Source organism: Dermacentor variabilis, chromosome 4, assembly GCF_050947875.1.
Source record: "Dermacentor variabilis isolate Ectoservices chromosome 4, ASM5094787v1, whole genome shotgun sequence".
Taxonomy (NCBI): domain Eukaryota; kingdom Metazoa; phylum Arthropoda; class Arachnida; order Ixodida; family Ixodidae; genus Dermacentor; species Dermacentor variabilis.
In genome coordinates this window covers 42,454,192-42,462,891 of record NC_134571.1, presented here as the reverse complement: position 1 = coordinate 42,462,891, position 8,700 = coordinate 42,454,192, and the positions used below count along the sequence as shown (strand labels likewise).

The 8,700-nt window shown below is 51.5% G+C and overlaps 1 protein-coding gene across 1 annotated transcript in view; it reads left to right on the top strand.

Moving 5' to 3' along the window:
* Positions 1–2,014: 2,014 nt before the first annotated feature.
* The window catches only part of LOC142579012 (uncharacterized), a 29,831-nt gene continuing 23,145 nt past the window's right edge, over positions 2,015–8,700 (top strand). Inside the window, exon 1 of the mRNA XM_075688784.1 lies at positions 2,015–2,087. The gene's annotated coding sequence lies outside the window, so the exon portion shown is untranslated. The remainder of the gene's footprint in view (positions 2,088–8,700) is intronic.

Sequence of the window (8,700 nt, the reverse complement as noted above, 5' to 3'; positions counted from 1 at the left end):
CTTCCAAGCAAAACAGGGGGAGGGCGGGAGATGGAAATTCAAGACGATGAGCAAAACGAGAGCAAGGTGAAGGCAGGAGCCAACGTTTTGACAAGTGGACTTTTCTTCGAGGAAGATAAGTCCACTTCAATTCTTCCAAGGAAGTAATTCGGGTGGATTCTGGTTCCAAACATATTATGAGGACCTCTGCCAGCGGTCTCCCAAACGTTATTGTCGGTCCTTCAAGAGAATATACATTGACCGCTGTGGTGTACTAGTGGCAATACTAATGGTGTCCGCTTCTTCATCTTGTTCTCATTGCAGCTGGTTTTGTTATTGTTGCCGCAGCTACTGCTTTTAGTTTTACTCGTTCCTTTTGTGGACATAAGAATTTATGCATGCCCAAAACAAATTGATTGATTGATTGATTGATTGATTGATTGATTGATTGATTGATTGATTGATTGATTGATTGATTGATTGATTGATTGATTGATTGATTGATTGATTGATTGATTGATTGATCGATCGATCGATCGATCGAGCGGGTGTCCCAGAGGAACAGAGGGCCTAGCAGAGATGCCGTATAGTGGAACCCCTAACTAAATTTTTGACGGCCTGGAATTATTCGACATGCGCCTAAATCTCGGAACACGAGTGTTCTTGAATTTCGCGCCCATTGATCAACTGATCTGCTTAGTCTAGCTGCTTTGGTGGCACAGAATAAACACAGCTCAGTCAGGCTTCGCTTGTTCGCACTGGCAATGTTCATCCCTTCATGATTCGTTGTATTTCACACTGACGCAAGCCGACTTTCGCTTTCCGCAACCAAACCACCAGCCTTCTCTAGGAGCCACATCCGACGCCCCGTGAAAGGCGCTCGATGCAGACGCAGCATTTTGCACGAGGTGGGAGCGAGGCGTTGCTCCCTGTTTTGCTGATTGCGTGACGCGGCTGGCGTCGCGGCGTGGACTCGTGAGCGGTGTCGCTTGTTTCAACGTGACGCCTTCATTCAAGGTTGGCTGGCGTATTTGTTCGCGCAGTCACGAACACGACGACACTCTTTCGACGACACCCTCTCTTTTCCCTTTCGCCGCCTACGAACGCTGTTCGCGCGACATGTGATCGAAATGAGAGTATGACACAGTTTGTCCGGTCGGAGACAGATCGAAACGAATGAAACCGCCGCCCGGCAAAATCCTGTTGATACTGTAGTGATGCAAGGCCTTGTTAATTATGAACACGGCTCCGGTACGCGGTGGTGTCCGTATGCATAGCAATGTGTGCGGTCGGCGGAATCATCATTCTTTTCGACACGTTTTCATTTGGTAAAAGCAGACAAACACTTCGAGGACAGCGTATCGCCGCTGGTCTCTGAAGCATCGTGAGAATGTGCGCACTGCTCACTAAATCAGATCCGTGGTAACGCCTACGGATAACGCTGGCTGGACCTTGCGAAAGAATGCCAGCGATAAGCACTGCAGAGCTTTCCGGGCGCACGCCCACTGCAAATTTTTCCGGTCTTCACTTCGTCGCTTTGTCTACGCGATAAGGCCCAATAGGCTGGCATCTTCTATCTTTTATCCCACTCCGGTTGCACAGTTCGGATAAGCGCCGCGCAGTCCGCACAGAGAGACGCACGCGCTACGTCGCCGAGCGCACGGCGTACAGCAGAGCGCACAAAGCGCGGTCGATGGGAGTCACGCGACACTCACTCACTCATTTGTCAGCCCGCTGACTCTCGCTCTGAGACGGGGCCGCTTCAAGCTGCGCCGAACGGTGTCGACGCAGGCGTATAAATGGTATAAGCGTACGAATACGCTCGTTCTTGCCTGTCGCGTATAACTGCGCAGTAGCAGCAGCCTTCGCAACGCTGCACCGAACTGCTGCGCCTCGGCGCGCTCGCAACGAACAAGGGGCAGCCCCGGTCTGCCGCGAAGCGTCACGCGACCGCCACCACTCGCTTCCCAGGCGGCGACATCGGCGGACGATCTCGCGCGCATCGGTGGAGTCAGCTGACACGGCTGATCACGTGCGCCGCCGTCCATTCCCGCCGGGCGGCTCGGCCTGCTCGGCGCCAGGAGCTGCGGCCCTGCGGCTACGAAAAGGTTCGTTTCGTCCGTTCGGCTGGCGCGCTGCGCGCACATCCTGGGGGCGTGCTCGGCGTAGCAGCGCTAAATAACTCGGCACTCCTTGTCGTTGCTTTCTCGTCGCCTATGATGCCAGTGAGATCTTTATGAGGACCCGCCGTGGTTGCTCAGTGGCTATGGTGTTGGGCTGCTGAGCACGAGGTCGCGGGATCGAATCCCGGCCACGGCGGCCGCATTTCGATGGGGGCGAAATGCGAAAACACCCGTGTGCTTAGATTTAGGTGCACGTTAAAGAACCCCAGGTGGTCAAAATTTCCGGAGTCCTCCACTACGGCGTGCCTCATAATCAGAAAGTGGTTTTGGCACGTAAAACCCCAAATATTGTCGCGAAGAAAGTGTACCGCGGCCCTCTTTGCTGTCTTTCGGGGAATTTTGTGGGGTCCTTGACGCGGGGCAAACCTTTGTACCTCGACGGCGCCGCGGACAGTGCTGCCGCGCGGCCGCCGCCCCCGCCGCACCTGACGTCACACCTGCACATGTCGCGTCGTCTTCTCACGCTCGGCTGTCAAAAGCCGATTAGTTATGGTCAGAGTGCTTTTGTGTGCAGAGTGTTGACGCGACCATTTCTTGACCCCTTGAACTCTGCCGCTTATTGGATGATGTCGGCTTGCCTGATTGGTCTGAGTAACGAAGTAGCCCATTGGTGGAGAAAAGTGTCTCTTGGATGCTGGGGAATCTTATTTAAGGAATAGTTTGGGGTAGTTTAGGGTGAGCAAGTAGACCGCAGCAGAGACGGCGCATCTTCACCAGGGGAGACCAGGCCGGTCAGGCAGGCCGACGACGACGGGTATGACATCATTTTGCTTGTAGATATTTTGTACAGTTTAAACTTTAGGTAAATACCAAGAGAATAGATCTAGTTGTTTAAATGTTACTCTCGTCGTCGTACCTGCGGATTTGGACTTGCCCCTGCCAGAGCTCATCCCCATTCATCTTCCGTCTCCCTGGTGAGTTGATGCGTCTGATATCTCACGGCTGCGTCACTTCGCTACAAAGTGGTGGAGTGTGCTGGGTACCGAAGGTCACGCACTAATATCATGGGCCGTGGCAACAAACCCCAAGAACCTAGCTCTAACAGCTCGAATATAACCGAACCCCCTACTGTTCTCGCTACCATGTCGACCCCTCAAGCTAAACCTTTCGTCGGACCGCCAGTCTTTAGAGGCACACCGGAAGAGTCAATAACCGAGTGGCTGCTTTGCTACGAACACGTAGCCTCCCTCAACAACTGGGATGAAGGGACGAAAGCAAAATTTTTATATTTGGCATTAGATGGCAATGCGAAAAAGTGGCACACCACACAAATTCTAACGGGTGCCCCTAATACATGGGAAGAGTGGGCGACGCTCTTAAAAACATCCTTCACAAGTCGTCACTCAGTTGAGATCGCATATTTGCGGCTCCAAAACCGAACGCAGCTGCCATCAGAATCTCTCGAAGATTATTATTATGACGTTGTGCAGCTGTGCGCCAGAGCCAATCCATCTATGACGGAAGAGGAGCGGATGCGGCACCTTACGCGCGGATTGCGTCCGGACGTGATGGAAAAAATCCTTATTGCAAACCCGGACAGCTGCTCTGCTTTCCTTGAAATTTTACGCCGAATTGATTGGGCAGCTTTTTTGATGACACGTGCATACCAACCAGAAGCGATCGGCACCCACCTCCCTGCCGGCCAGCAGTCGTGGTACCCACTCGCCGCGGCACCCGTCGCGGGAGTGACCCCCGCTGGAGCAACAGTGCAGCCGCCTCCAACATGTCTCGCCTCCTGCGCTGCGGCAGAGCGTCACTGCCCGCGAGAGGCCACCGACCGCGACAGGGACTTGAGGACGATCGCGGACTCTATAGCCTCATTATTTGACCGCCTGAAAGGTATCGAACAAGATGTACGTCGTCCTCCAGTGCCTTGGCCAGCGAAAAATACCCGTGACGACGACGAGCGACCACGCTGCCAGCTATGCGACCGCATCGGCCACTTTGCGCCCCAGTGCCGGCAATGGCTCCAGGAAAACGGACCCCAGGGGAAGGAGCAGCGCTCTAACTTTGAGCAAAGCAAATCCGACACTCTTTCCCGACTTCCGCATGATTCCGCACCAGCAAGCGAAGAAAATCCCTTACCGTTGCTCGTGCTGGATCATGTGGACATCGGCGAAAGGCAGAGAGAGGATTCATGGATGCGAGAAGTATTACAACACCTAGAGCAGCCGAGTGCGCCCGTTGCCAGAAAAACGAAAAGAACGGCACGGAGCTTTCGGCTGGTCGACGGTGTATTGTACAGAAGAGCGAAAGGCTTTCAGGAAGATCGCGCAGCACTCGTTGTCCCCAAGTGTTTGAGATCGGAGGTTCTGAGGCACTGCCATGACGACATCACGGCAGGCCACCTCGGTGTCAAGCGCACATGGGAGAAAATTCGCAGCCGCTATTTCTGGCCAAAGATGTTTTCCCATGTCAACAAGTACGTCCTATCCTGCTCTGAGTGCCAGAAACAGCCGCTCGCCCACAGAAAGCCAGCCGATCCCACCTGCAAGTCGCCCTTTCCAACAAGTGGGCATGGATTTTCTTGGCCCTTTCACTAAAAGCAAAGCAGGAAACCGCTACATCCTCGTGGTTACTGACTACCACACGAAATGGGTCGAGGCTGTCGCGTGTACAGCGGCCACTGCTGCAGAAGCTGCTAAAGCCTTCGTCGAGCAAATTGTCTTACGCCATGGGGCACCAGAAAAAGTGATAACAGATCGAGGGCAGCATTTTGTCGCCAACCTGACTGAAGAAATTTTCCGACTTGTAGGTAGCGAGCATGCCACTACTACAGCGTACCATCCTCAAGCGAACGGCTTGTGCGAGCGCTTCAACCGCACGTTGGCCGATATGCTCAGCATGTACGTTTCTTCGCACCATCGCGACTGGGACGAATTTCTTCCGTACGTGCTCTTTGCATACAATTCTTCTACCCACGAGACCACCGGGTTCACCCCATTCTTTCTTCTTCACGGACATGAGCCCACACTTCCTATAGATGTAGCGCTAGGCGCGGAACGCGGTTTCGACTGCACACTGGACGCCAGGAAAGTGGCCCTCCGGCTGCAGCGTGCTCGCGAGCTAGTGACCGAACGGGAGAGGCGTCAGCAAGTAAAGAACAAACGTAGTTACGACGCTAAACGACGTAGTGCAGTCTACCATGCGGGGGACTTGGTGTATTTGTGGACTCCGTTCAGAGCTCGGGGAAAGACAACAAAACTCCTTCACCGATACCACGGGCCTTTCCGTCTTGTTAAGCGAATCGGTGAGAACAACTGGGAGGTAGTGGATAGAACTGGCAAAAAACGCGACGTTGTTAATGTTGCGCGCTTAAAACCGTGCCACGTCAGACAGTGCTCGGATAATGACGACGCGGACGACGAGTCTGTTGACGGACATCGAGAGAAGGTGTGTGATCCAAGTGGTGCTGTGCGGGAGTGCGATTTGAATGGTGGTGTGCGCGAGTGCGGTTCGCGTAGTGATTGTGTGTACAAGACAGAGACTTGTGAAAGAGTGCGCGTCGTAGAAGACTCGGACGATGGGACTGAACTTTACTCCGACTGGAAGACATTCCACAACGAGGCCGATCCGAGAACTATCACTGCTTACGACACGGACACTGATGTGTATCACAGCGCAATCGTATAACCTTCATTGTTAATTTTATTGTGTAGCGCGCGCGAATGAACTTTGTTTCTTGTCTTGTGCATTTTGTTTCCATTTTGTCAAAACTTGTTTGTTTTGTTTTACGTGATGCTAAATCTTCCTTACGGATACTTGTTCATTATATGAATCCCTAATGAGCGCGTTTAACTTGTTTTATTTGTAACCATGTTTTATTTTGTAGTAATGATTTGTAACAAGTGGGACACTCTTTTTCGTAGGGGGGAGGTGTCGCGAAGAAAGTGTACCGCGGCCCTCTTTGCTGTCTTTCGGGGAATTTTGTGGGGTCCTTGACGCGGGGCAAACCTTTGTACCTCGACGGCGCCGCGGACAGTGCTGCCGCGCGGCCGCCGCCCCCGCCGCACCTGACGTCACACCTGCACATGTCGCGTCGTCTTCTCACGCTCGGCTGTCAAAAGCCGATTAGTTATGGTCAGAGTGCTTTTGTGTGCAGAGTGTTGACGCGACCATTTCTTGACCCCTTGAACTCTGCCGCTTATTGGATGATGTCGGCTTGCCTGATTGGTCTGAGTAACGAAGTAGCCCATTGGTGGAGAAAAGTGTCTCTTGGATGCTGGGGAATCTTATTTAAGGAATAGTTTGGGGTAGTTTAGGGTGAGCAAGTAGACCGCAGCAGAGACGGCGCATCTTCACCAGGGGAGACCAGGCCGGTCAGGCAGGCCGACGACGACGGGTATGACATCATTTTGCTTGTAGATATTTTGTACAGTTTAAACTTTAGGTAAATACCAAGAGAATAGATCTAGTTGTTTAAATGTTACTCTCGTCGTCGTACCTGCGGATTTGGACTTGCCCCTGCCAGAGCTCATCCCCATTCATCTTCCGTCTCCCTGGTGAGTTGATGCGTCTGATATCTCACGGCTGCGTCACTTCGCTACAATATTATTATTATTATTATTAGATCTTTATGAGGTCCTTTTGCGCAACCTGCTGTCATTCGTTGGTAACCTTACAAGTTGATAAGACGTAACGTACAACGTTCGTGTATCCAACAGTAACGGCGATTCAGAAACGTGATCGACTGGATGGATATTTTCGCTTGTGACCACGCTAAGCCCGCTGCGGCTGCACGATGTAGCTTTTAGCCGAGTTCACTTCACCGGTAGCACACGAAACATTCGACGCTCGCCGTGCGATACTGTCTTTGCTCCTATCATTTAATACACCTGTGGTTGCTCAGTGGCTATGATGTTGGGCTGCTAAGCACGAGGTCGCGGGATCGAATCCCGGCCACGATGGCTGCATTTCGATGGGGGCGAGGACACCCGTGTACTTACATTTATGTGCACGTAAAAGAACCGTTGGTGCTCCAAGTATGGGTCTACGGCGTGCCTCATAATAAAATCGTGGTTTTGGCTCGTAAAGCCCGGTAATTTAATTTTTTTTATATACTGCAAGAATGAAGGAGTCATTCTTACCTGGTAAAGAATAAACAGCGCAGAGCTGCGCACAGCTGTGGTCGGGTTTCACATGCTCAAAGCAGTGAGTCATACTCGAGGCACGTGTTTCCGTGGCTGTCTTTCTGTGCTCTCTGGATTGTGCCGTTCTCAACCGCGCGCGTAGATGACTGCAGAACTCTCTCTGCTGGCGGCGCCCAACCCTGTTTAGTCATACTTCTTTGTCACGCGCATTTTGTCACACTTTAAAACACCTGTACAAGACTTTCCCCTTTCTCTGTTTCAGTTCCAGCTTGTGCGATAGTCGGTCCGCGCTTAATTATCTAATCCGCGTTACTCCTTTCTTATCTTACCGTGGTACCATTAATCTTTCGTTTGTATCTATCGCTGCTCTGCCCTCAGCGCTGTCTGCGAACGTCCAATGTCGCCTTGTTTGTCTGGTTTTTTCTGGAATAAGGGGAGTCAAATGGGGAGAATACCAGCAGTTACTCCATCAATATGGGTTTGCAGGGTGCCTATCCTCGTAGAGTTAACAGTGCTAGGCTGTAGGAAGTGATGAAACAGAAAATGGCTAACAGCGAACCCTAAAAAAAACAATAAAAACAAAAGCCATGAATAGAGCATCACACACAAAGTTAATAATCCGGGCAACACAGAGGCTCAAAGGAAGATGTAAACTTGAAGCGATGAAGCGTCAGGCATGGGAGGTAATTGTTAGACAAGGACACCCGTCTTCTTCGAGGCAATAACTGCAACAACTCTCATGCCCTAACGAAGACAAGTTTAATTGTCTAAATGTTGGCTATCAACCTGACGCTTCCCTTGTTTGGTCGCCCGTCCATCGCATAATTACTGAATACAGCAATTAGCCAATCGCGCACTTTGCTGAGTAGGCAAGCTCTACCGCCGGTATCCGTAGTTTGGGCTGTGTAGCAGCATCTGAGTTTTTTGACTGCGCTCATTTAAACACCTCATTTAAATTGAGAGGGGCACGACAGGCAAATACATATAAATCACGAAGCGTCCCTGTTTTTGCGGTGTCTGTTATCTTTCTCTCACGCAGTGTGTTTAAATTATGGCCCCAAGAGACTAATAGTTACAGCTATCGCTACTACGGTGGAGAGCATAGGCATAATAGTCTGCGCGCCGGGAAAAACTGTATAAGCACGTGATGCTACCCTTATTTTTCCCGCTCTATGATAGCCGAACTATACGCGCTGAAAACAGAATCGATTGAGAGAGGGCGCTGTGTTACATATCCCCAACTCTTATGCCAACGCGTCTCGCTGTCATGTCTGAAAGAGTGCTATACAGAGAGTGAACTGGTACTTAACCCCCCGTGCAAGCCCCATAACGCGCAGCTGATTCCGTTCTGCGCGAGCTTTCATAGCAGCTGCTTCGTGACCTACAGTAGTTACAACTCCCTCCTTTTCTTCTTCTTACGGCCGCACGGTAGTGCGTCCCTCGGCGTA